This window comes from Dysidea avara, chromosome 6 (genome assembly GCF_963678975.1).
Source record: "Dysidea avara chromosome 6, odDysAvar1.4, whole genome shotgun sequence".
NCBI lineage: Eukaryota > Metazoa > Porifera > Demospongiae > Dictyoceratida > Dysideidae > Dysidea > Dysidea avara.
The window spans coordinates 31826768-31854730 of NC_089277.1; the positions used below are offsets into that span (position 1 = coordinate 31826768).

Consider the following 27963-nt stretch of genomic DNA (forward strand, 5'->3'; position numbering starts at 1 on the left):
ATAATAATAATAAATATTTCATGAATGTACGATCGATATACTCTAATAGAACAGTCATGGTGGTCACCAGATCGAAATACTCTAATAGAACACTCACCAGATCAAGATACTATAATAGAACATCCACCAATATTTACTCTAATAAAGCAATCAATTCTATTTTAGCATACTACTCTATAGAACAATCAAATATCCTGTTTATGTGTAATAATTAACAATAGAATTTTAACCAAACGGTCATTTCTGCATTTCTATTTCAATTTATTGAAATAATTTTGAGAATAATGCATAAGTTTTGGAGCATAAAGCAAGCTTTTTCCAGAAAATTCTGAATAGAATAATGCAAAGAATCACGAGTATAATCACCTCAGCCCTAATCAACATGATTCTTGCACATGATACTACAGATCTGCACATGATACCACAGATCTGCACATGATACCACAGATCTGCACATGATACTACAGATCTGCACATGATACTACAGATCTGCACATCATACTACAGATCTGCACATCATACTACAGATCTGCACATGATACTACAGATCTGCACATGATACTACAGATCTGCACATGATACTACAGATCTACACATGATACTACAGATCTGCACATGATACTACAGATCTGCACATGATACTACAGATCTGCACATGATACTACAGATCTGCACATGATACTACAGATCTGCACATGATACTACAGATCTGCACATGATACTACAGATCTGCACATGATACTACAGATCTGCACATGATACTACAGATCTGCACATGATACTACAGATCTGCACATGATACTACAGATCTACACATGATACTACAGATCTGCACATGATACAGATCTGCACATGATACTACAGATCTGCACATGATACTACAGATCTGCATGCATTGGAATTACAAAACTTTAATAAAACTCCTTGGCTCTTAAAGGATAGCAACTTCAGTCATTTTGTTTACTATCAGGCTAATAAATTATCTTTGTTTAATATAACATTTTAATGGGCCATCATGTTGCAGTTGCAGGCTTTGTATTGGTCTAATACTAGATCCAGCTATTCAACTAATGGAATATTGATTGTTTTCCATGTAAACAAAAAGTTTATTGACAACATTCAAAGACAGGGTTCTAACTTCTAGAGGACTTTAATTTCCCTTCTGAAATCATTTAGTATACGTGCTACAATTAACTCCATACAAAATTTGGTACTTTTATCAAAATGTGAATGATAATCTCAAAATAATAGAGGATTCCAGTACAGTTATGTTGAGCTCGCAACCTTTGCAGTAAGATGTACCATAGATGTAGTTAATTTCTTTTCAGTGAATTATAAACATTAGGTCATTAGTTATTGATCATGTAGTACAGTGATTGTACAGAAGCAATTTTAAAGCCACAATACATTTACTTAAGTATTTCACAGAAGAACAGTAAAATTATGAAACAATATAAAATATCACATATATACGTGACTGGATTTGTGAAAACGGGTCTTCCACACACATCCAATTTACGAAGTTTGACAATTCATAATTTGAGGTTGGAAAAGTTATTGACTTGAAATTTGATCAGATGTGAGCACCAACATGGGTTAATGGATGGAGAAAAATTCAGATCTGTATCTTTCTTGAACACTAAGTTATGGTCTTCCAAGTTCATAGAATTGGATGTGTGTGGAAGACCCCTTTTCGCAAATCCGGTCACATATAGTAAAGAAGCATAAATATAGTGCTGCTGTAAAGGAATGCTGTATATACCTACTTTCATCTTTTGTTGTCTCAGTGGATGATGCTTTGACCATTATTTTTTCTTTTGCATCATTTGAGGAAGAATTTATTGGTTAGTTGGGAAGAACTATACTAGGGTCTAGTCTGGCGGCGCCCGCCCATTCGCATGGAGTAAGGGTCTGGTATGCTTAGTATAGGGCAGTTGTACCGGATTACCAAAAACTGGTGCAACCAATCAGAACGCTCCACGTTTAATCAGCGCATTTTTGTTTATGTTACGTCAAAAGAATGAATCAAATTCCCTAACAGTACTGAAAGTAACAAAAGTAGTTAGCTAATAAAGAACAAGTAGAAGAAAGTGTTATTTCGGGAAGGGCTTTCCGCCTTGTTTGATACGCGAAAAACCCGGGTTACGCTCTGATTTCCTAGGTAGGGAGACATGTGTATTCTATAAAAGTAGACCAATCCACTTTCGCCTGTGTAAAGGCGAAGAAAGTTCAATATCACTGCCACAGTTTTGGGTGAGGCACTTCCGTTAAGACCATTTTCGTTACGTCATTACATTCAAATTAAATTCCTCCTGAACAACTCGGTGATACTAAGCATACCAGACCCTTACTCTATGCGAAGGGGCGGGCGCCGCCAGACTAACTAGGGTCCGCAACGTGAAATTTCGACCTCTGAGAATCAACTACCAAACTACCCACAAATGCTAGGCTAGGTACCACTTAGGAAATGCCAGATTGGCGCTATTTTTCATTAACGTCTTGTCGTGCAAATCGGCGAATATGCTTACAAATTACGAGATTTTTTGCTATATCTTCAAGGAAATGTCTTTTAAAGCTACAATACGCGCTCTCAACCTTTCTTACTAACCATACTCTAAACTAAAACCATCAGTGGCTGCATTGTCTGGAGCAATTTCCAGCCGCAGCATCGCGAAAATGAAATTTCGGACTCGAAAAAAGTTTCGATGTCACTGGAGTACACAGTAGCGATGCCAAAGTAACCCTCCCAGGTCAAACTGGTTTGGCATGGGTCCAACTACTACCACACCAAATATGATCGAATTCCAAAATTGTTTGCCATCTGGCTGAGCTCGACGGCTGTCAAAAATTCGTCAAAAATGCCGATTTTATTCACTGACAGGAACTTTTGCTAGCCAGATGCGCTAGTTTACTTCTCAAAAACTTACTAGACCCACAGCCAGAAGCTTTCATTCATAGGGTTGGCCTGGCAGCTCTTCAAGCGACCTCAAAAACCGCCAAATACCGATATCCACGGATTTTGCCGATGTTGACCAATTTACAATGCGTTAAAGAAATCTTGCACACCAAACGTGATGCTTTGCCTCTCTAAAGTCATGCTGCATCCTTGTTTAGTTATATTGGTCCATAGGGTGGCACTGGTGGCTCTCTTATCGAGGCCAAAATCCATCAAAATGCCCACCTCACCATTTGTCATCAGTTTTAGGAAGTGTTACATGTCAAACCAGTTGGTTTACCTCTCTACATCCTTGCTGGACCATTCAATCACCTCCGTCTGTGTAGGCAGCTTTCTTCAGTCTCTTGAAAACGCCAGAACATGCCAATTGGGTGTAACCATCAATACCAGTTAATGCTTAGCTATTTTGTTTCATTGGTTCCACGCAAGAATGACAGGAAAACCAGCAGAAATGTAATAGAGCGAAAATGGAGTTAGTCTAGCTCTAAATATTGTACTCTAGATGTTTATACAAATGATTACTGAAATGCAAATTCCGATGATCAAAAACCACAATCGAAATTCCATTCGTGTAGAGTTCCGAAGGGTGGATATTCAAAACTAGACTAACTCCACTTGGGTTATGCAATATTACTGCTGAATTTTCTTCGAATCAATGAAACAAAATAAGCAATAAGTGGTGTTGATGGTTGCGCCGCGGCCCAATTGGCGTGCTCTGACATTTTCAAGAGACTGAAGAAAGGTGCCTACTCAGACGAAGGTGATTGAAACGTCCAGTAAAGATGTAGAGAGGCAAACCAGCATGTTTGACATGTATAACTTCCTAAAACTGGTGACAAATGGTGAGATGGGAATTTTGATGGATTTTGGCCTCGATAACAGAGCCGCCATTGCCACCCTATGGACGAATACAACTAAACAAGGATGCAGCATGACTTAAGAGAGGCAAAGCATTACGTTTGGTGTACAAAATTTCTTTAACGCATTGTAAATTGGTTGATATCGGCAAAGTTGGTGGATATCGGTATTTGGCGGTTTTTGAGGTCGCTTGAAGAGCTGCCAGACCAATCCTATGAATGAAAGCTACTGGCTATGAGTCTACCAAGCTTTTGAGAAATAAACCAGCACATCTGGTTAGCAAAAGTTCTCGTCAGTGAATAAAATCGGCATTTTTGACGAATTTTTGACAGCCGTCGAACTCAGCCAGATGGCAAACAATTTTGAAATTCGATCATATTTGGTGTGGTAGTAGTTGGACCCATACCAGACCAGTTTGACCTGGGAGGATTACTTTGGCATCGCTACTGTGTGCTCCAGTGACATCGAAACTTTTTTCGAGTCCGAAATTTCATTTTCGCGATGCTGCGGCTGGAAATTGCTCCAGACAATGCAGCCACTGATGATTTTAGTTTAGAGTACGGTTAGTAAGAAAGGTTGAGAGCGCGTATTGTAGCTTTAAAAGACATTTCCTTGAAGATATAGCAAAAAATCTCGTAATTTGTAAGCATATTCGCCGATTTGCACGACAAGACGTTAATGAAAAATAACGCCAATCTGGCATTTTCTAAGTGGTACCTAGCCTAGCATTTGTGGGTAGTTTGGTAGTTGATTCTCAGAGGTCGAAATTTCACGTTGCGGACCCTAACTATACTGAGCTGGATCAGGGCATAAGTGTCATTTTGCTGTTATCTGAGCTGTACACACCTGTATTTGTGAGGATCATGAGTAGGCTGGAGGTCAGGTACAGGTATACTGGTCTCCCAGCTATTATGCGGCCTGTGACGTCTAAGTGATTCAGTTAGTGATTAATTAGCTACAGTGGAACCTGTCTATAATGGTCACCTTGGGGCCAGATATGCCTGGCCTTTATATACAGGTGGCTGCTATAGAGAAAACCTGCATAAGGTGGTCAGCAGCATTTTAATGGCTATGACTGTTTAGTCTGGCGCCGCCGACCCTATTTTGGCGCTTATACGCGCTTGGACTAATGACCGTTATAAAATGAGGCTCGCGCCAACCGTATTACAGTAATATTTCACAGTAATTGTTAGTGCAGAAAGGGCAAGGTGAGCTTGTTATGAATGTTGGTTATAGCTATTGAATACGTTTAAGCAATGAAGCTAATAGATTATATAGCGTTCATTGAAAGGCAGGAAGTGCGATAATTGCGCATTAATTGAACGGTGCCGTGGTACCAGACAGTTGGCTTAACAAGCCACCTTAAAAGGTAGCGACCGCTTTACGAAGGATGAAGTTATGTATACAGTGATTCATAGGCAAATTCTTGGTTGGCCATTATACGCGTTGGCTAGACAGGTGACCGCTTAATGCAGACCACAATGCATACATTTGAATCGTGTGGGAAACACGACCTCGTGACTATGGCCGTTATGCAAAGGTGACCGTTTAATCCAGGTGACCGTAACACAGGTTCCACTGTATTATGTTTATTTTCGCAAATAATGACCTGTTTTAATTTAGCTGCAGTTTATTGTGATTGGTCTTGTGTGAAACATATAGAATACAGTAAGTTATTATAATTATAATTGGCCTATATACATATATACATAGTCAAAAAATGCAACACAAAGCAATAATGTCTGAAAGTCATGACTTTCTATGGTATCATCAATATTTTTTTGTATTTTGCACGTTTATACATACATGGCTGATAATATAGCTTTGATATACAGTATAACATTAATTGTTTTGCCTTTATGCTATGACAACACAGTTTTCATGATCAGCCTAGGGGCCAGTCTATTTTGCTTTTTCCCACTTAATTTTCTTTCCAGCAATTCTTTTATTTTTCACCTATTATGCTCCATATTTTGCTCAAGAATTATAAATTTTGCTCAGCACTGATCTTTGTTATTTCCAAGTGCAAAGCTACAGTTTTGCCTTAAAGTGACTGTTCTATTAGAGTATCTCGATCAACACTTCTAACATTTAAAGCAAGAAGCTTGCTAATATTGCTTAACACGTGTGACTGTTTTAGGGTATCTCGATTGTCACTTGCTGTTCCTGTAACAATTAGTTATGCATTGTCGATATTTTAGCACGTCTGACTGTTCTATTAGAGTATCTTGATCTTTTGTGCAATTTTTATGTACACTTCACACAAAAATTGCACCTATTATGCCAACATTTTGCTCATTGCTTTTTCCCACCCATTATGCCAAAAATTTTGCTGGCAAAATCAACGTGTCCTAGATCAGCCCTAATTAGGTTTGGTTGACTACAAAGCACAAAAGTTACAGAATGCAGATACTTTTATCTATCCTGAACAACCTGAGATTATGATCTGTTCTGTGTATACAGTAATATATATCTTGTGCCCACATGCCCTGTTTCTGTCCATGATCCATCATCGTAACAGCAAATATGATGTCCTGACCCAGCTGCATGCCTTTCTATAGATACCAAAGTTTTGCAAATGATCACTTCCCATGGTTTTAATAATCTACTTGAAACTTTCTTACATTTTAAACCAGATTTTGTTTTTATTTCCATCACTTTTGTACATGTGCTGTCTTTCAAATAATCATAATTCCAAATGATATATAGTAAAATGAAGTGTATCATGCATTTGGCTGTGACCATTCGACAATGTTGTTAATAGTACATGTAGCGTGTGTTTCATTCTCAAAGTTCATCATGTGTAATTCTCAAAGATTATTCTTTAGTTTCATATTTTGTGCAAGAGTACAAAATTAATTAAAAATATGATTGGATTTGCAAAAAGGGTCTTCTACATGCATACAATTCTATGAACTTGGGAGACCATAACTTGGTATTCAAGAAACATAAGTGTTGACTCCATCCATTAAGTGTTGACTACTGACCAACATTCAAGTCAATAATCTGAAGTTATGAACTGTCAAAGTTGGTAAATTGGATGTGTGTAGAAGACCCTTTTTGCAAATCCAGTCACAAATGTGGTAACTTTGTACTGCATGTATGTACAGTAGCTAAAGTGTGACAGTGCATATGTGTGATATAAAGGAAACACTATGGTAATCAAACTGCATGGAAGACTCAATACAATGCATGAGTTCCATTATGGAAGTGCTCTTTGGATCTCTGTAGCTAGATCCTTTAAAACATCGTTATTAAACTGCTCCATCACGGTTAGTAGTTTGTTGAGATTAGTTCTGTTACTAGCCACATCTGGGAGAATCACTTCATCCATAAAGTAGTCAGCTCTGCAAGCTGATGTGGACAAAGACTGCACTTTGGCCTTTAAATCACCAGGGAGGAGACCTGCAGCTTTCAACTCAGCAATAAAATATGCATCCTGCATAGGTAAAGTCTGGACTAGTCGTACACTAAATTTTTTTAGGATGTCATCCATATTCTGCTTTGACCCTAAAAGACAGTATTTGCTTATATATTATTATGCTGTATGCAAATACAAATAATTTATAATAATTAAATTCATTTGCAACTGAACTACTCATTTTCAGTATCAGATGGTAATATGGTACCATAATATTTATTATTTACTCTGCACCCTTGAATAGTATCACAGTTGTTCAAAGACTTTTATCCTCGTTCTTGAAATAACTTTAGTTCTATATACCACACACTGGAATAGTAGCACACTAGATTTTTGTAAATATATACTCATTATTAGTGCTCTCATAACTATATATAGTATTCTCTATCTCAGCTTAAGTAAGTTATTGTCCTGGTAAACTTACAGTGGTTGTCACACAATTGAAAATCTGTACATGCATGAGCGTGGGAATGTTGTTGATAACCCAGTTAAAGCTATAAAAAGCTGTTGGCATGTTACAATTTAATTTAAAGTGTTGAAAAGGGTCATCAATCCCTTTATCCTAAATGCACACATGTCCACGATGTGCTCAACTAATAGAGAGCAAATTAGACAATTCTCAGTTACAAGACATTGTCTAATTATGTTTCACATATAATTTTTAAAATGCATATTGCTCTAGCATTAACACTGACCATTGTAATTTATTGCCACTCTGTCACCTTTAATTGCATTTGTTGTTTCACCAAATTTCTGCAGCTCCTAATAATCAATTCATTCTATAATATGAGCATATAATTCTGTGATAAACTCACCTCTGTTAGCCATACCATGTGTGAATGCTGCAACTTGGTAGATGTCACACTACCATGACTACACTGAGCATAATCAAATGGAGGAGATAGTGTAGTGGGTATCGCTATGTGTTCATCATCCGACTGTCCACACTGACAGTGGAATCCGTATTGGAGTCGACCATTGTTAAAATTTAACTGCCCACAAACATTCTCTAATGCACCAGCAAGAACATCTTGTACTGATAAATGGACAGGACACTTTTTATGATAATTTTTTTCTTCATGTCGTATTTGAACTTCCAAAAATGACAATTTGTCCAGCAGTGATAGAAGGTATGCATGTGGCAAACGAAATGTTATCAAATTACTGAAAGTATGGCAAACTTCATTTTGAGTGATTAAGTGACTCCAGCCTCTTGGTAAATGTTGTAATATCTCAACTATTAAACAGCAGAAAAATCCTCTTGGAAGAAGGTTAGAAACAAACTGAATCAGTAGTGGTTCACCTTGTAGGCATCCATATTGGGATAGTATGACATCACCTGTTGGTTGACTGGTGTACGTTGGTAGAACATAAGGAATAAAGTAATCCTCTCCATTACCATCTTCTCTTGGTATTGGAGATATTATCTTCATTACAGCAAGAAGAGACACAAGATATTCTTGTTTCAAGTCATCCTCCCACTGCAAACTTTGTAGAAGTTCTTTTGACAAAATTCCACTGTGTTTAAGCTTGTTTGTAGCTGACTGGTTTGAAAGTGATTTCTTAAAGGTGAAACACACTATTTTGCTAAGCCTATCAAAAAGCCACTGGTGATCAGTGATGATGTAATCACACAAATCAGGCACCTCAGGGTAGTACAACAAAACTCCTAACAGATGATGATAGAGTAGAGCACTTCTCACCTGCTCCACATCAGAGATCAGGTTACTTTGTGAAGCAATTGAGACACATTCTTGAAATGAAATATATGGTTTTCCGCTTGCAGTGCACACCTGACGTATTTCAAGTTCTAATAACATCCAGGTAACAGGTAATTCATACACATCTTTTTTCAAAGACAATGTTTCAATTTCATTGCGAATTAATTTTGCCATTGGATCTTCTGTATCCTTCCTTCCTGCAGATGTGTTGTCAACTGCAAATAAAACACCACCATCTTTATTTCGCCAAACTGTAGCTTTACAGTCAAACTTGTCAACCATATTTACCAGCCTACTGTTAATCTTGTGAACAACATCTGAACCAACTTTGTCAGCATGAGTCCCCACACAACATAAATATGAAGTAGTATCATTTCCAGGCACTGTCACCAACTGTGGAACTTGAGAAGTTGGTCTTTCCAAAGCATCATTATTTGATGACATCAGAAATTTGATCATGTCTAGGTTGGAGTATTGGAGATGATAAGGCTCAAAAATGTGTTTACCATCTTCACTGTACTCCACCAACACTTGGTCCTCAAGATTTTTGGATAAATCATGAACAATAAATGTTAACATTGGATGGATATTAACTGTAGGCAATAAATGTATGTACTCAGGCTGTCCACCTGTATCAAGTATTGTAATAATGTTCAGTACTTCTCCAGGGTGATGTGTTTGTGGAGTGGCATTACCTGTATGTGTCAAACTACAATTTTCAACTAGAGCATCAAAACTGGCCAATTTTTCACTTTTCACTGAACCCCGAAACAAACCAGCAAACCATTGGGTTATTGACAGTTGTGTGTCTTGTTGTATTTCATATTTTTGTTTGATATTAGCATTTGTTGTGCTGATCTGCCTATCATCAGTTACTTTTGGTTTGTTGTGCTTTTTCTGTTGTGGTATATTTTGAAGGTGACGTTTCTGCTGTTCAGGAGTGACTGATGGAAGTAACACTTGTCTCAGGTGAGTGATCTGAGTATAATCATCCAGTTCTAACCAAAAAATTTCTTGATCTTGTACATGTTTTGACTCAACTAAAGCAGCTTTTCTTATTGATATGGCGTGTTTGCTTTGAACCACATTAGTACTGTGATGATGTCTATTGATTTGTTTCTTCATTAGTAAATTACTGAAGCTAGTTTTACCAGATGCTCCAGAACCAGTTAGTAAAATTTTAATAAAACGAACAGGTAACTTTCCATGCTGATTCTTAGCTTTAGTTAGACTTTTCTGAAGTGAATCAACCACCAACTTCCTTCTCTATAGGAACAACACAAACAATATTATAATCTACAAGGTGTAATCATATTTACTGTGTTACACCAACAGAGGTATATGCAAGTATGTACACAGCTATACACTGGTCCATAGGTGCTGCTGTTGTGTATAGATAATAAAAGTAATTTATTATGTCAATATTTCACAAATCACTAGTACCAACAACTTACACAAGTATAACCATATGGGGTACCGTTTGTGTCAAAATTATAACAATATAATAAGTATAAAAAATTAGGTTATATATGCTTGCTGTACATGGTTTATACATATGTACATTTTCATAAATAAATAATGACTCTTTTTAAATAAATAATTTACATTATTTAATATATAATGCTCAAATGACAAGATAATTACTAGCATCTTCTCTATTATGTGCCATTTGTTGTCCTGCTACACATTTTGGCACAAAGCCTGAACTTTGAAATGCCATTTGTATCAAAATTTAGGTTTTTAATTGCATTGCCAAAAAAGAAATGGAAATAATTTTCCTTGATATTGTTTACCCAAAAATGGCAAGATTTCTATAGTACTTTTCATTATTTATTAAACCATGAACATTATTTGTTAAACCATTAAATTCTTTACTTAATGTACCGTTAATCTTAACAAACCTTGCAATCAACATCTACAACAGGCTATACAGGGTTACATGAGGCTACACAGAGTTACATAAGGCTACATTGGGTTACATTAAAGCTACAAAGATTTATGATACTACACATGGTTACATGCGACTACACTGGGTTACATTAAGCTACACTGGCCATGGGTTACAGGATACTGCACAAGGTTGCATGAGGCTACACGGAGGCATTACTGGGTTACATGAGGCTATACACAAGCTTAAATGAAGCTACACAGAGTTACCTGAGGCTACACAGGATTACATGAGGTTATACGCAGTGTTACATAAAGATACATTGGTTTACATGAAGCTACACAAAGTTACATTGAGATAATTATATGAGGCTACACAATGTTACATGAGGCTACACTGGATGACATATATGAGGCTACACAGGGTTACATGAGACTACACTGGATTACATGAGGCTACACAGGGTTACATGAGGCTACAATGGGTTACATGAGGCTAAACTGTACTACATGAGGCTGCACAAATTTACATAGGGTTACATGAGACTACACAGAAGTTATACATAGGGTTACATGAAGCTACACAGGCTTACACGATGTTACATAGAGCTACAAAGAGTTACATGAGTTAAATGAGGCTATACATTGGGCTACTTGAGTTTACACTTGGTAACATGAGGCTACACAAGGTTGCATGAGACTGACATTTACAGTTACATGAGGCTACAAAGGGATAATTATATGAGGCTACACTAGATTACATGAGGCTACACAGAGTTAAATGGATTACATGAGGCTACACTAGGTTACATAAGGCTACACCAAGTTACATGAGCTGCACAGAGTTGCATGATACTACATTGGAGCCTCATGTAACCTTTTGTAAACCCAATGTAGCATCATGTACTTGTGTACAGCCTCATGTAACCCTTTGTAGCCTCATTTAACCCTGTGTAGCCTCATGTAACCCATATGTAGCTTCATGTAACCCAATGTCTCCTCATGTAAAATTTGTCTAGCCTCATGTAACCTAGTGTACCTCATGTAACCCAATGTAGCCTCATGTAACTCTGTACAGCCTCATGTAACCCTTTGTAGCCTCCTGTAACCCTGTGTATTGCCCCATGTAACTCTGTGTAGCCTTATGTAACCCAATTTCTCCTCATGTAACCATATCATGTCTAGCCTCAAGTAACCCAATGTAGTGTCATGTAATCAAATGTAGTCTCATGTAACTCTGTGCAGCATCATGTAACCCTGTGTAGCCTCCTGTGAATTGCCTCTTATAACTCTGTATGGTCTCATGTAACACTGTGTATTGCCTCATGTAACTCTGTGTAGTTCCATGTAACCCTGTGTTTTGCCTTGTGTAACTCTGTGTAGTCCCATGTAACTCTGTGCAGCCTCATGTAACCCTTTGTAGCCTCATGTAACTCTGTGTAGCCTCGTGTAACACTTTGTAGCCTCATACCTCATGTAACCTAATGTAGCCTCATGTAACTTACATGAGGCTGCACAGAGTTACATGAGGCTGCACAGAGTTACATGAGGCTGCACAGAGTTACATAAGGGTACAAATGGTTACATGAGGCTACACAGAGTTACATGAGGCTACAAAGGGTTACATGAGGCTGCACAGAACTACACGGGCTACCTTGGGTTACATGAGGCTACTTGATGCTAGACATGATATGGTTACATGAGGAGAAATTGGGTTACATGAGGCTACAAAGGGTTACATGAGGCTGTACAGAGTTACATGAGGCTACATTGGGTTACATGAGGCAACACTAGGTTTCATGAGGCTAGACAAGGTTACATAAGGAGACACTGGGTTACATGAGGCTACACAGAGTTACAGTACATGAGGCTACACAGGATTACATAAGGATACATAAAGTTACAGGAGGATACATCTGGTTACATTAGCTTTACATAAGAGTACACAAAGTTGCATGAGGCTATACACAGAGTTACATAAAGATACATTGGGTTACATGCTTGAGGCTACACAGAGTTCTATGAGGCTACCAGAGTTACACGAGACTACACAGGGTTACAACAGGTCAAACAGAGGATAATATCTATAGTCTGGAAGAACCACAGGATTACAACAGGCTACACAAAAGGTTACAACTATATGTATTAGTATTACTACTACTACCTTCGCAGTGTCCAGCACTAAAGGTTGACGGTCTTTGAATTAACTATCTTAATAAATAGAATGCTTGAGAATTTGCGAATAGCTCATGTTACACAGGCTTCGCAGGGTTACATGAGGTTACAATGAGCTACACAAGGCTGCATTGGGTTACATGAGGATGACTACACTGAGGCTGCAGGAGTACAAAGGGTTATAACAAGCTATGCAGGTTTACAACATGCTATACTTGGCTACTGCACTGAGGATATACGTAAGGTTGCACCAGACTACACAGGGGTTCATGAGGATAAGCCTGTCAAATGAAGCTATACTTGGTTGCAAGTGGATCTGTGGATACACCTATAGGTAATTGTGGATCATGATACCCTGGCCTACAAGTGCACATTAATACACAGTCACTTCTATAGAGGATACACTGGGTTACGTCAACTGAGTTACAACGGGGTTTAACATCGGTACACAGTAGGTATACTTTGTTACATGAGAATACACTGGGATACAAATGGAAGTACAATACTGGGTTACAAAATGGATACTTGGGTGTATACATACAATCAGTATTTTTCCTTTAATACAGTGTTGTAATTCACAATAAACTTGTGCTAGTCTCCATTTAACTGGGTTTTTAGCAAAACTATATAGATAGATATGGCTTTGTTTCTTCCATATGCTCTAAGTTGTAAGGCTTTAGCAGGTTACTAAACAAGTACATAATAAGAATACAGATTTATCTTTATGTACCCTTGCTACACTAGTGGAAAAGGTTTACTTACTCTAATAGACCAGTTACACAGTCTATTCATGATCAACCTCAACTCTATAGCTACTCTTCACTTAATTTTTGATTTGGTTATTCCCCTCAACATGTATGTATCACAAAAAAAACTTCAATGTAAATAATAGTCATGTAAAAGCAGCAATAACATATTTAGTAAATTGTTTAGTAAAAAGGTGAAAAATTTATCATAAATGTTAAGCGCAAATATGAGTAAGGCAAATTACAGTACACAACAATACACAAGAAAGCTTATGTAGTGTATGTGGAATCACATCAACCATTAGGTATTTGTAACTTTAAATTTATAACCACAACCCTTGATAAATTTACTCAACTTTTTTAGACTTTAAAGAACCCCTAAAGTTCATTTAAATATTTAAAGCTGAAACACAGTTTAATACACTATATACACAATCTCCTGAGTATCTGTAACCAGGTGTAGCCTGCGTAACCCTGTGTAGCCTCACGTATGTAACTGAGTGTATATATCCCCATGTAACCCAGTGTATATAGCCTCATGCAACCCTGTGTAGCCTCATGTAACCCTGTGTAGCTTCATATAATGCTGTGTAGCTTCATGTATCCCAGTGCATCCTCATGTAACCATTTAACCCTTTGTATCATCATGTAACCTCATGTAGCTTCATATGTGATTGAAAATGGATCTTCCACACACATCCAATACTATGAACTGTGAAGATCACATATAAGCCTGAACTTCTTGCCAACCATTAATCCACGCTGGGTCTCTACTCAGCAAAATTCAAGTAACTAGCTTTTTCTCAGCTGAAGTTATAAATTGTCAAAGTTGGTAAACTGGATGTGTGTGGAATACCTCTTTCACAAATCTGGTCACATATGTGACCGGATGTGCGAAAAGGAGTCTTCCACACACATCCAATTCTCTGAACTTTAGAACTATGTTGGTACTCACTACTGACCAAATTTCAAGTCAATATCTTTTTCCAATTTTATAAGTTATTAATTGTCAAAGTTAGTAAATTGGATGTGTGTGGGATACCCCTTTTCACAAATCTGGTCACATACCAGGAACTCCATGTATAACAATAGCGTCTTGTATCCTCATGTAACCCTGTGTAATGCTGTGTAGCTTCATGTAACCATGTTGTAACCCTGTGTAGCCTAATGTGTGTATCAACATGTAACCCAGTTTAGCCTTCAGTGTAACCTGTTTTGCAATCCTTGTAGTCTCCTAGCCGAATGTAATGCAATGTATTCTCATGTAACTCTGTGTAGCTTCATGTAACCCTATGTATCCTCATGTAAAGCTGTATATAACCTAATGTAACCTCATCTAATTTGGTGAAGCCTTCATGTAACCTGTATAATTATCCCTTTGCACCCTGATGTATCTTCATGTAGCCCTGTGTAGCCTCATGTAACCAAGTGTAGCCTCATGTAACCCTTTGTATTACCTCATGTAACTCTGTGTAGTCTCATGTAACCCTGTGTATTGCCTCATGTAACTCTTTATAGCCCCATGTAACTCTGTGCAGCTTCACGTAACCCTTTGTAGCCTCATGTAGCCTCATGTAACCCAATGTAGCTCTGTGCAGCCTCATGTAACCTTTTTTAGCCTCATGCCTCATGTAACCCAATGTAACTTACATGAGACTACATTGGGTTGCATGAGGCTATGAAGGGTTACATGAGGCTGCACAGAGTTTCATGAGGCTACATTGGGTTACATGAGGCTAGACATGATATGGTTGCATAAGGAGACATTGGGTTACATTAGGGTACACAGAGTTACATAGGCTACACAGCATTATATGAGGCAATACATAGGGTTACACAAGGCTACACAGGGTTAAATTAGGCTACACTGAGTTACCTGAGCCTACAAAGAGTTACAAGAGGCTGCACAGAGTTACCTGATGCTACATTGGGTTTATAAAAGGTTACATGAGGCTGCATAGCCTCATATAACCCATTATAACATCATGTAACTCTGTGCAGCTCATTTAACCCTTTGTAGCCTCATGTAACTATGTCAGTCTCATATGCAACCTTATGTAGCCTCATGTAACTCTGTGTAGTGTCATGTAACCTCAAGTAACCCAATGTATAGCCTTGTGTAACTCTGTGTGGCCCCGTGTAACCCTTTGTAGCCTCATGTAACCCTGTGTAACATCGTGTGAGCCTGTGTAGTTTCATGTAACCCTATGTATAACCTCTGTGTAACCTCATGTAATCCTATGTATCCTAATGTAAATTTGTGTAGCCTCATGTAGCACAGTTTAGGTTCATGTAACCCAGTGTAGCCTCATGTAACTCAGTGTAGCCTCATGTAACTCACTGTAGCCTCATGTAACAATGTTGTGTAGCCTCATGTAACTCTGTTTAGCCCCATGTAACCCAATGTATCCTCATGTATCCCTATATACAGTCTCATGTAACCTTGTGTATCCTCATATATATAATAATCCAGTGTAGCATCATGCAAAACTGTGTAGCCTCATAAAATTACCCCAATAATGTAAATTTGTGTAGCTCCATGTAACCCAATGTATCCTCATGTAACCCTGTGTATAACCTCATGCAACCTTGTGTAGCCTCATGCAACCTTGTGTAGCCTCAGGTAACTCTGAGTAGCCTCAGGTAGCTCTGTGTAGCTTCATGCAAGCTTGTGTAGCCTCATGTAACCCAGTGTAGCCTGATGTAACCCTGTAAAAGTCTCATGTATCGTAGCCTCATGCCTGCCTGATAGGACAGCAACACATAATTGGGATAATTATTGGTTTAGCTTACATGCAAATCTGCTGTTCAGTGTTTAAATTAATAAGCTTACATGATGGTGGTTAATGTGAAAGTGTCCTGCACGTAGGGCAGGTACCAATGCTAGTATACTATAAAGTATATAAGAACCTTATTCAGATCCTTGTTCATAGCTAAGTAAGTTACACTGCCTTGTGAACACTGTGACTGCTTTATTAGAGTGATTGACTGCTCTATTAGAGTATCTCGATCTTATATGCAATTTTTTTGAAAGGGATTGGGAGGGTGGGGGGGAGCATGTGCCCTCTGGATGCGCCACTGTAACTGGGATCCAACGTCTCATGGAATTATGTACTTTATGATGTTTGTACATACTATACTTGAACTGGACATCTCTGCATGTTACAGCAACTAGTCCTGCAAAGATTTCTCCATCATGGTGTGCCTTACATGATGTTTCTATTAATTAGAATTATAAACTCCTCTATAAATTGTCTACAACTAACTGCATTACATGCATTAGGCCACTGGTGCTGTACAATGATCACACTAGTCTAATATAAGTGGCCTAGCTACTAAAGTTCAGAGACTTTGTGCAAGCAAGTATTCTAGGGAAATAGTTTTAGTGAAGTAATTTATGCACGTTACACCAGTAGCTTGACAAACAGACTACATGCCTCACTTCATGCATCATGTCAAGCCATGCCCTTGATTAATACCACCAGCTGCAGAATGAGTGACCTATGCTAAGCAGTATTGTTATTGTTATTAGCACTTTACAGTGACCAGCACTGAAGGTCTGACAGCAACATGTGCTACAGCCTTAGAATTACCTAACCTAATTGCAAGGACTTAGACTTAGTGGCTTATAACTGAAAAGGTGTAACAGAAAAGGGGTCAAAGTAAGGAAAAAAAAACAGTACATGAAGTTCTTTTTCAGAGTAGTTTCTAATTCAGGAATCATGCAAGGCACCATGATAGAATAAGAGTGATTTGGCTATCTACTGTGAATTATAAAGTACAAGTATAGAAAAATTTATTACATAAATGCAATTAAGGTGGGTTTAGTGTTTGTATGTCTACTAACTTTTACTCCAATATTCATACTCCGTTAAAGCCAAAAGTCAAGAAACTAATTTTCAACATGAATGGTACTTTAGAATTATTAGTGTTGCACTGATAATTGGTTCAGTAATCGGTGTATCTGCCAATATTGGCTACTAGCTGATTAATCAGTTTTGATTAAATCAAAGATGATGTTAATTTCCACTGCACTGTGTAGTATAATGATGTGGGGGAGGCTAGACATAAGTTATTTGACATTTTAATTAAGATATGTGTTGATGGTTTAGTGGTGACTACAAGCCATGCCCATAATAAACTGTCAGGGTTTAGGCCATGCTCAACAGTAAACTGAGGTTTTAGTACCAGCCACTTGTCTCAGCTGTATAGCAGTAGTAAAATGTATTTAAACCCTGTTTACCATGAGTAACGTTTACTTGTGGTATACATCTAACTTTACATTTTAGCCTAGAATGAGCTGTATATCAATACTTATGTCACTAATATGAGTCATTTAATAATGATGAGGATGAGTGTTAGTATATATTGGATCGGTTATTGGTATCAGCTAATTCTGTTGCTTAATACTGGTTATTGGAATAATCAACTAATTTGGATATCGGTGCAACACAAGAATTATACTCGAGTTTTACTGAACTTTTTAATAGTTTGGTCAATAGACAAGTGCAGTTTCTTGTGGAAGGAAAGAGTCAATGCTTGTTTATGATTAGAGCTACAAAAACAGGATACATGAGTACAAACTACATGTGCACACTGTCACACAACAGGTCATATCACAGTGTTGGATTAGAGTATTTGTATCCTGTAGTTTGTATTGTGAGGCTTATTAAGAATTAGATAAGGGCTAAAATAAATTACCATAGCAAGATGGCATATGTAGTTATAAAGTTATGAGTCATGAAAGTTTGGAAAAGAAGAATTTTATGTCCTGTTTAATTTTGGGGCTCAGTCAATTTTTTTTACTTCTCTCTTTAACCATTTTTCCTAGGAAAATGATCACAATACAGAACAGCTATTATTGAAGTGCTGTGGAAAAATAATGGCTGAGTGTGGTCAGTAACAAGCTAGTGTACATACAAGAAAACAGCAAAACACAGGTAACAGTATACACGAGATAACACACTTTGCACATGTCATATCTGAGTACATCATGCATAGCTTAAATTTATTCACTAGTTCACTAGTAAAGTAAACTAACCATTCTTTGACATCATGCATACTCGGACACCTATTCTCATAAACTTCTAAGTGGAATCATGTGAAAATTGGTATAGAAATATCTGGCATAAAGCCCAACTAATCTCCCAAGTTTGTGCCTTAATGGTTGTTGTACTAGACCGGATCAAAGTTGCTGCTTGAAGTCCTGTATTCTTGGACAAATTTCATGATTCGTGGACACCTACCAGTAATTATACTGATGACTTACTACCAACACCATCACTTAGAGCTAAAAGCCATAGTTTATTTCCTTCTATCTCATCTGCAGGTGGCTGTGATAGGGCATGTCAGCACTGCTAAAAGAATGATATTTTTGAAGTGTAATTGGCTCAAGCCTAAATTCTTTAATTGGCCAGCAGTGCTTCTACATATGTGACTGGGCCTGCAATAATGGGGTATGTGGGAACATGATTTGTGCCTACTTTTTTAAGCTTCCATCACTCAGAACGTTTTATACCATTATGCTATGAAAATGCAATTTTTAGGTCTTAGTAAGCATTTAATTGGCTTTATGATGCAAGTTACAGAATGTAAATATTCTTCTCCAGTACTGAGATATGACCTGGTATATATGAGATATGACCTGGTATGAGATATGACCTGGTATGTGATATGACCTGGTATGAGATATGACCTGGTATGTGATATGACCTGGTATGAGATATGACCTGGTATGAGATATGACCTGGTATGAGATATGACCTGGTATGAGATATGACCTGGTATGTTACAGGGTATAGTTTGTGTCCACATGCCCTGTTTTTGCAGGCCCGGTCACATATGGTAAGGACATCAATTACAGTTCTTTGAGACAACACACCATCACACACAACAAGCTGCAATGCATGTGCAAAATATCCCAAATTGGGTAGGTTGGTATCTTTCCATGTTTGAGCAATTATTTCCCAGAATAACATGTACAGTACACCATCTTATTTACCTGCTCATTGACAGCTCAAAAAGCTTTGTTTTAAATTGTTTTGTATATAGCAGTAATGATATACATTTCACATGCATTTGGATAAACATAAACAGATTGTCACGTATTTCTTCAAAGAAAAGCCCTCATAATGTATATGCACCAGTGACTACGTAGAGGCTAAAACTAAGCTTTTTTTGTCTGCCAATCCATCCCAATGCTGTAGACTAGAAGTTGCAGCTATGAATGTAACTGCCTGTAGGTTATTTTAAGTATAGTCACAGTACAAATTGATTTTTTTGTTCTTCCTACTGTCTAGCACTATAATTCAAAACCACTAACATTGTATCACAACAAGTTGAAACTTTAGTGATCTATTCTTTGGACAAAATAGATAAAATATGTAAAGAAATTCAGAAGTGGTGTAAACTTTTGCCAAGATAGACACATAATATATGAACATGGTTTAAACAAATACATAATTATTACAACATCAAGTGTCAGACAACAGCACAAGGATCACATGTAATATAGTGGAACCTCTCTCATTGTTGTAGCCTACACCTCAAAAATGTCCATAACTAAGACATACATGCTAAATACTGTACACTATAGTCAGTACGTGTTCACCTGTCACTTGTGCCCGCCAAATATAGTAGTATCAAAGAGGTGAACATGTGTTCACTCCCAATAGTTTTGTACTGGAACAAGCATGTTTCCATGTTGTAAACATGTTTGTGTGCCTGAATCGTCCATACTAAATTTTTTAAAGCCTCATAACTCACTTGTTCTCAAACCACTTTTTTGATTAACAGTTCCAGTAGCTTCACAACACTACTAAATGTTTGGGCAGCTGGCTAATGTAATAAGAGTTATTAACAAGAAACAAGGGCTCAGGTGAATGTGAACAGACTATAAGTATATCTCTCTCAGTTAGTGCTATGCACTTTACTAGGCAGTGTGAAAGTTACTACAAAATATTTGTTGTCACACTCCTTTGAGCTGTAAAGTGTACTGTGTCATCACCCAGTAATCAAATGTTAGTTATTAAATAAACTAGCCACCTAACAGGTAAACAGCATCCTTTAGGCTTCCTCCTTGTGCTTTGATCTCATTCAAACTTTATTACTGTCAGGGTCAGCCAATTATTAATTTGAGCTGACTGGACAACAGAGGTGTCCAAATGAAAAGATCAGAGGTTCAGTTGTATACAGTATATGATTATGCTGTACAAACCTTTTGTGGATATGACTCCAACAACTGTACCACTTTATGATGTCCTCTCCTTTTAGCCTTATCAAGTGGTGTTTCATTGCCCTACATTATGAAATAGAGATGGACATTTATTGCACATCAACAGATACATATACACACTGTTTCTGGTTCAGAATCATGGCTACATATTTACACACTTAGTACAGTGACACATTGACTGTCATTCAATGATGTTCTCCAGAAGCCCAATTGAAACTGATGTAGTTACACATAAGTTATGACTAGGTGATATGCATGCTCATGGTATACCTCATGTGTATTACAAATATGCATAGATTGTTTTGAAAATAATATTTAGATATAGAGAAGGTGTTTATTTTTCAGGTAAATTGACTGTGGTGAAGGGAGATATATCTAGTAGGGCTGCACTGATTCCACTTTTTACCGATACTTCAAATACCAAGTACTCAGCTGGGAAGTATCTGCAAGTACAAGTACCGATACCAAGTACCTTAAAGTAGTTACTTCATAGTGCACATATTTAATATATATTCAGGGCCACCCACAGGGGGGAAACTGGGGCATTTTGCCCAGGGACCCAGCCTGAAAGGGGCCCCAGGAGGCCCCATGAAAGGCCCCTGAATACCTGTTTAAAAGATCAAAATACTCTAATAGAGCAGTCATATCTAAATACTCTAATAGAGCAGTCACAGTATTCTTCAGAGGAGCAGTGTAGCAAGTTTATAGATAAGGAGATATGGTTGGTGATGGGTAGTTATTGGCATTGTCAGCAGGTTGTGACCTTTTTTTTTTTCCTTGGTCTTCAACTTACAGCTTCGGTGAAGTTGTGATTCAGAATGGAAACTTCCTTGCCTCTGGGGCCCCACTTTAACTCTTTGCCTTGGGCCCCTTAATTTCTCTGGGCGGCCCTGTATATATTTCATTTCATGGTATTCTTGTACACGTTTTCAGTATGGTTCATGTTTATAATGAAGTAGCCAATCAGATTCACAAAAAAGGAAGTCACTGAAATGTAAACCAGTGGACATTCCAGTATTCTTTGGGAGAGGTGTAGATAATAATATCATAATGGTGCTTACAAAAAAATACTGAAAGTCACTTTTACCTGATTGCTCTATTAGAGTTATTGCCTGTTCTATTAGAATAAAATATTATATCGATCTTTTTCTCAGTAAAGCATTTTCACACGTAGGTTTCAGCACAGATCAGTGATTTTGCCGGTAGTTAGCAATTAGTGTTATACTTGATGCTTTTAGGCGTCCACTGTGCTAGTAAAATAAGCAAGTACAAACAAACGTTATTTTATTCTCGCATGTGATAAACTGAATCGGTATTTGCAACAATATAATGGCCGATTCCGATACTTTATGAAAACAGCAGTATCGGCCCAATACCGATACCAATACTAGCATTGGTGCAGCCCTAATATCTAGATCATGATGTGTAGGCCATTGCAACTGGATATCACCCATGACAACAGATTTTTTTTTTCACCAAGAGAACACAAAGTCACATGATTAAATTATGAAATTTCATTATTAAAATCAGCTAAAGATGAATGGTCTGCTTTTTCCAAGCATAGTAGTAATCCTGCATGTGGTCTGGGGCCATAATGGAGCTCTCGTCAGTGGCTGTATGTGACCACACAGCTGAACGGTGTTGTTGTGTTGAATAAAGACCTGTGCTGTGGATTTCCTTTTATTTTAGCTAGTCTTGAGGCCTGAATAGAACTTGGGCCTAACTCATCCTTTTACCTTACTCATTAATCTTTTAAAGTTCACATTGTATTGTGTACTCAGATGCTTCACTATTCTTATCACAATTGTAACTGATCAGATTTTTTTAGTTTGAACCATACACCAGGGTAATGCGTGAACACAAAAGAAGGTTACAATGTCATAACACAATGTAGACATTGTTTCTACTCAAGTATGTACATACAGCAGTAAAACAGATGCTTTAAGCTATTAATAAAACTTCATGCATCCCTCACGTCAAATACAATACTGGCAAAACATGGTTATAAATACATTTTGCACTTTCATAACTGACAAGCACATGTAGGCTAGCACTGAAAGTTTGCTTGTATGGCCACCACAAACCATCCTTGATTAAAATTGTAATACTAAATTCCACTGTTTTTGTAAGGCTACTAAACAACAATAATGTTCACCAGATCAAACAACTCCTCACGTGTAGTGGATTGTACAACAGCTACATAGCTTTTGCTACATTACACCATCCAACTAATTGCACAACACCTTGTATCATGTATTTCCATTACAAACAAATACAGAAAAATAAGGAGATAAATAAATAAAATACGGAAGTTCAGTACTACAGCAGCTACTAGACTACATATCTCATGCTAAGGCTCTCAACAATAACAAACCGACAAGACTTCCAAGTTAACAAATTTACTAGAAACATGTTTATTACCTCTTCATTGGCTTCAAACATGGTATATCTCCTTTTATGATTAGTGAGATACATGCTAAACATACAACCCTAAATTATTTTAATATTATTTTGTTCAATAATGACACTGTTATCAGTACTGAGTGCAGGTAAGCACATTATTTAAAAATTTATTTCAACACATTAATTAATTGGAAGAAACTGATGATGTCATAAATAAGGTCACACAGAGATATATGTAACAAACTAACACATTAATTACTTTGTTCCTCATTTCCACACTGGCACCATGTTGTAGCAGTGTTAAACACACATCATACTCATTATTGTAGGCAGCCAAGTGTAGTGGAGTATTCCCACCCTATAACAATAAACAATTATCACATGTACCACTAACTACCACACTTGATACTGTATATAGAGTACATAATCATAACCACCTAATGTTGTACACTGATATGTAACTATACCAGATACCTTATGACATGTGGTGAAATATTTCAATTAATGCTTTAACTACAACAGTACACAAAATAGTTGTTACACTACTAGGACTGTGTATTGTACAGTTATTGAGCACGTGAAACATATTATCAGAGAGCTACATAACAATAATATGAACAGTTATTACAGTCATTTAGGGGTGTCAGAGTAAAAGTGAAAGTAGTAAATAAGGCTTAGTGTAGGAGGATCTGAGGGTATGCATCAAGGAAATTTTGAGAATTACTTTTGATATACTAATTTTGGGCTGTGCAAAGTACGAGCTACTGTTAGCTAGTTAGCTAGGTGCTTAATAATAGACATTGGGTGACCTGCAGTTCGAATCCTGGGGCTGGAGGGATTTTTTTCCTTACTTCGTCCCCTTTTCTGTTACACCTTATCAGTCCGTCGGTAAGTCAAGTCATTAGATCTAAGTCCCTGAAATTAGGTTAGGTAATCCTAAGGCTGCAGCACATGTTGCTGTCGGACCTTCAGTGCTGGTCACTGTAAAGTGCTAATAATAAATAAAAATAATAATAAATAAAACTGGACACTGCTCAAAGAAGTGGTGAAGTGCTGGCCTCATTGGTCATGCCTACTCTGATGTCCTTGCATTCATTAGAGTACTACATTTACTGTGAGTCACCAATGTGACTGGATCTGGGAAAACTGGTCTTATCGCTCGTGTCAGCAGATTCAATTTTTCACCAAGAACACAAAGTTACATGAATAAACTAACTAATTTCACTATCAAAATCAGCTAGACTTGAGTGGTATGGTTTTGCTGGCTACTTTTCCCAAGCCAGTGGTGATCTGTATGTGGAGTGTCGGGCCTTAGCCTGAGGATGGTTGTATTCATTTCACTTGTAATCCTCAGTGTTTCATCCTTTGTCTTCAGTATTGCCTGCACAATTGAATGCTTTTGCTAATTCTCTAGATGTCTACTTTATGTGATATTTTAGTATGTAGTCTAAGTACATCCATGTCCTTCAATGACAAACAGTTTCTACTCTTAGCTGTAAAGTAAATGAGTCTACCATCTCGTTATTAGCAGCTGTATTTCTCGTGACTGGACAATATGGATTGTCAGTACAAGCAAATAATTCATTTTAGTTCAGTTTTTTGTGGTTACCATGCAAATCAACATCTATGGATACCTAGCATTGGTGAAGTGTTGGTTGTTAAACAGGAGCAGAATAATTGTCATGACAAACATGTAGTTGATATCATCAAGATGGCTACACTGCTGGTCATGTACCAAACAATATCTTCAAGAATGGCTTTTAATTTCTTGAACCACGATGAAGATGTAACATATTGTGAAATATTATAACAGAAGAACATTACAATAATGGTGCAGGAATTGTACTAGAAATTCCTTAAAGATTTGGACATCGAATGCATGTTTTAAACTAAAAAGAGCTCTTCTCTGCAGATACTGTAGCTAGTTATGTATATTCTGACCACTGTATGAGACTCAATTCTAATGCATTGATGCTCCTGTTGTACCAGTCAGTGTTGAAACAAGGTCGGGTCATTCGGGTCACATTTTCTCAGGGTCATCCAGGCCTGACCTGGATTGGATAACATGAGAAACGAAATTATTCATTTCACGATGTGGAAATGTGTCCGTTTCTGTCTGCAAGCTTACGTTGAGCCACGCCCACTAATCGATTGTTGTATGAGTTGCATATAGCCTAGTCTTACAGCAGGATAAGTACTTTTTCGAGCCACACCCATTTTAATATATTGGGAAATTGTAATACTAGGTATGCATGAAGCCACACCCAATTACTGTCTGTAAACTCACAGTAGCTACGTGGAACCAAACCCACTGACTGATTTTAAATTATATTAAAACTTATACTGGTTTAGTTATCACATAACTGTTCGTTTACTCAACAGGAACATAGATCTTATCACACGCCTCAGCTATAATTATCATCCGGGTCAATCCGGATCTGACCCGGATTGCTATCCGGGTCAGTGGGTCATCCGGGTCAGCAGTAGTGACCCAGTTTCAACACTGGTACTAGTTGTTTCTGGCCATTACACACGTTAGACTTAAAACACATGCATACATTTGTGTATGGTAAATATTTGAGACCTTGTAACCATGGCTGACTGCTTAATTCAGGTGACCGTTAATACAGGTTCTATTGTAGTTTCTTTTCCTGAGTAGCACATTCAAGTAATTGACCCTGGCTATGGTTTAATATGTAACCATGAGCTATAAGACTGAAACATAATGATGGGAATGCAGAGAATTACTAATTCCCTGGTCAGTTTGTATAATATACTTTCCTTAGTGTGCACCATGAGCACAAACTTCCAATGCACCTCGCAATGTGAAGTAATGTGAAGCAATTTATACTACTGAGAGTCACAGGCATTACAGCAATCAAATAACCAGTATTGCATCATGTGATTAATTGTGCACATGATGCATGGTGGAAATGGTGAAGGACTGTATAGGTTGAGGTTTATTACAAGGAAGCAGCTGCAATATCCTTGAGTGGTTGTGTTATACATGTGTTGGGTTAGCACACACTGTGAATAGTTGATGCTTGAGTTGATGAATATTTATCTGATGAATGTTTAGTTTATTTGTCACATGTTGTGGGCACTTGATGTCTAGAATATACATAAGGACAGCTACAGTTGACGCAGGAGGAGATAATCTTTCTAACGCTGCTTTAAGCAAATCCAAAGATCTTTCTCTTTCAGCATCATCAGAACACCACCTAAGCTTGAAACGGGGGTCTAGGATACAAGCTACAATGTATGTTTCATTTTCCTCGTAATATGGCATACGCCTATGTAATGATTGTTTAAGTCCACGAACTAATCCAGAGTGGTATTTGGACACCATGTTTTCAATGTGATGAGTAGTTAACTTGGGAGCATTTTAAGTTGTGACAACACCGAATCTGAAACAGCAAGCACTGATCGTATCATTTTAAGCTGAAAATTCCATCTAGTTGTATTTTCAGCTTGTAGCCTAGTTTCATCCTTAAGGACATCAGCTGCTACTGTTGACCTGCGCACAAATGATACCAAACTAGAGCACCTTTTGATGACTGTGTTGATCTGACCTGCCTTTGCCATACCATCTTTTACCACTAGCTGCAACACATGTGCAAAACAGGCATGATGTTCAAATAAGACTTGGCTCTCATCAAGGGAAACATTATCACACCTCTCAAACTCTGACTCGCCTTCAGCCTCACTATCATCACTGGCTGTATGATCTTCAACATCTTCCTAACCTGGAAGAGTCAAAAACGCCTTCTTTACATTGGATGCACTGTCAGTAATTATGTGCTTCACTTTTTCCCTCGCACCAAAATCAGAAATGATTTCATCATACCACATTATAATGTTATCACCAGTATGTCTTCCACTGACTAGATTGCATGCAAGCATAACTGACTCAAGGTTCCAGTCATCTGAAATATAGTGCCCAGTAATGCCCAAATAAGATCACATTTGTTGATTTGACCAGAGATCAATTGTTAGGTTGATGGTATCAGTCTTCTTCAGCTTGTCTAGTACACTACTTTTTAACTTATCATATTTCTTCTTCAACAAAACTGTGGACAATTGTTTACGGCTTGGCACCTGGTACTGAGAATCTAAGATCCTTAACAGTGATTTGAATTGCTTGCTCTCTACTACAGATAGAGGAATGAGGTCATCTGCAACGAAATCGACTACTGCATCAGTTACTAAAATCTGCTTTGGGTGTTGTGAGCTGTATTTTCTTTGGGGCTGCAGTAAATGTGTCAATGTTTGCTGTGAATTTGACTGTGATTCGTCTTCATCCTGTTGTTCTTTCAAGAGAGTTACGTGTACTCGTCTCTATTAAAAGATTTTAAAATGGGCAAGTACAATAAACAGCATTCTTACCATATGCTTCCACCAATTTGCAGTAGTCCTAACAGATCCAGTGATTTCCTTGGTGCAATACTTGCACTTAGCCTTAAAATTCTCTGCTGGCAAGACTTTAGGTACTTCATAGTGCTTGAGCACAGCTGGAACCTTCTTCTTAGCTGACATAGCTGCCATAGCTGCCTGCTTCTTAA

General features: G+C 37.6%; 1 long non-coding RNA gene and 1 pseudogene across 19 annotated transcripts in view; both read right to left on the reverse strand.

Moving 5' to 3' along the window:
• The window catches only part of LOC136257938 (uncharacterized), a 147486-nt gene that overhangs the window by 53052 nt on the left and 66471 nt on the right, over nucleotides 1-27963 (reverse strand). The gene's annotated exons all lie outside the window — the stretch shown is intronic.
• LOC136258362 (zinc finger BED domain-containing protein 4-like) lies at nucleotides 26403-27947 on the reverse strand (annotated as a pseudogene).